Below are 1367 nucleotides of genomic sequence, written 5' to 3' on the forward strand. Positions count from 1 at the left end.
GATTATAATTATGTGTTTTATTTAAGTATTGTATATATATATTTGTTGATTAAATGTTGGCGATTATTTAATGTCCAATTCCTTTGTGATCAACTTCCAATAAAACTGATTCTCCAGGCCTGTATTATTGCTTATTAGTTTTAAAATTTATCAATGTCAAACCATAATTTTCACCTACTACTTTTACTATTCCACTATCTACCACCAATTACATTTTAAATGCCCAAAGACCTTAGACTATGTTTCCTCTTCATTTTCTATTTAAAAAAAAATAAATAAATAAATAACTAAATAATGTATATGTATACTAGTATACTTCAATGAGATCAACAGGCCAAAATCAAACTGGTGAACTACCTAGAAAATCTCAGTGATCCACTTTAAATCAGGACCTATAGAAATTTTATAAGTACATTATAAACTATATTATATAACAATATATCTTATGAGTTATGTATATTGTAGCTAAATATTATGTATTTTACTTAACAGATAAAAATGCAAATACCTACAACAAAATACCAAATTAACTAGTTTGGAAACTAAATTATTTATTGTATAAAAACATAATAATAATTAATAACTAAAATCATTATAATAAATTTGAATATTTAATTTCGATTATTTTTGTATTTATACTGCAAAGTGTATGGTTCAAAAAGTTATAATTATCTAATTATTTTATAGTTAATAATTCAAACTAATTTTTAATTTTAACAATACTTAACGTTTGAAATGCAATCCAAGATTTCTCTTAAATATAATCATGTAATTTTAACGTTTTCGAGCTAAGCAGTATAGTACGATCATCGCTTACCTGCCTAGTAGATAATAAATTTAATTTCTACTAACGAACCGCAATTATTTTTAACCATGGTTAAATTTTTGCTAATTAAATAATGCATTGATATAATATCAAGAAAGTTTCTATTTATTGTTTTTAAACCACTCCTGCAAGTGACTGTAATTTTTATTAATTTTAGCAATTAGAATATGGAATGAGTTAGGTGTTAAGTTTTTTTTATCGAATAACTTCAGTAGTACGGTAGCACTATCCATTAGTTTTCAAGTAAATAAAATTACAATATTGTTATCAAAAGATGATGTTAGATGGACAATTTAACTGAATATTGAGATGCTACAGCAAATTATATGTACAGATATCACTTGAGGGGGAATGATTATTTTTACCCACTTCCTTATCCATTTTCCATATATTTAAAATATAACTGTGTAAACTGTAAAATTACGCATGCATAATAATATAATAAATATTACATACAATATATAAACATAAGCATTTGTTTATGAGTGTCATTTCTCTATAAATATAAATAATGCAACACGCCAATACCTATTACTTGTAT

The sequence above is a fragment of the Rhopalosiphum maidis genome, chromosome 4 (genome assembly GCF_003676215.2).
Source record: "Rhopalosiphum maidis isolate BTI-1 chromosome 4, ASM367621v3, whole genome shotgun sequence".
NCBI lineage: Eukaryota > Metazoa > Arthropoda > Insecta > Hemiptera > Aphididae > Rhopalosiphum > Rhopalosiphum maidis.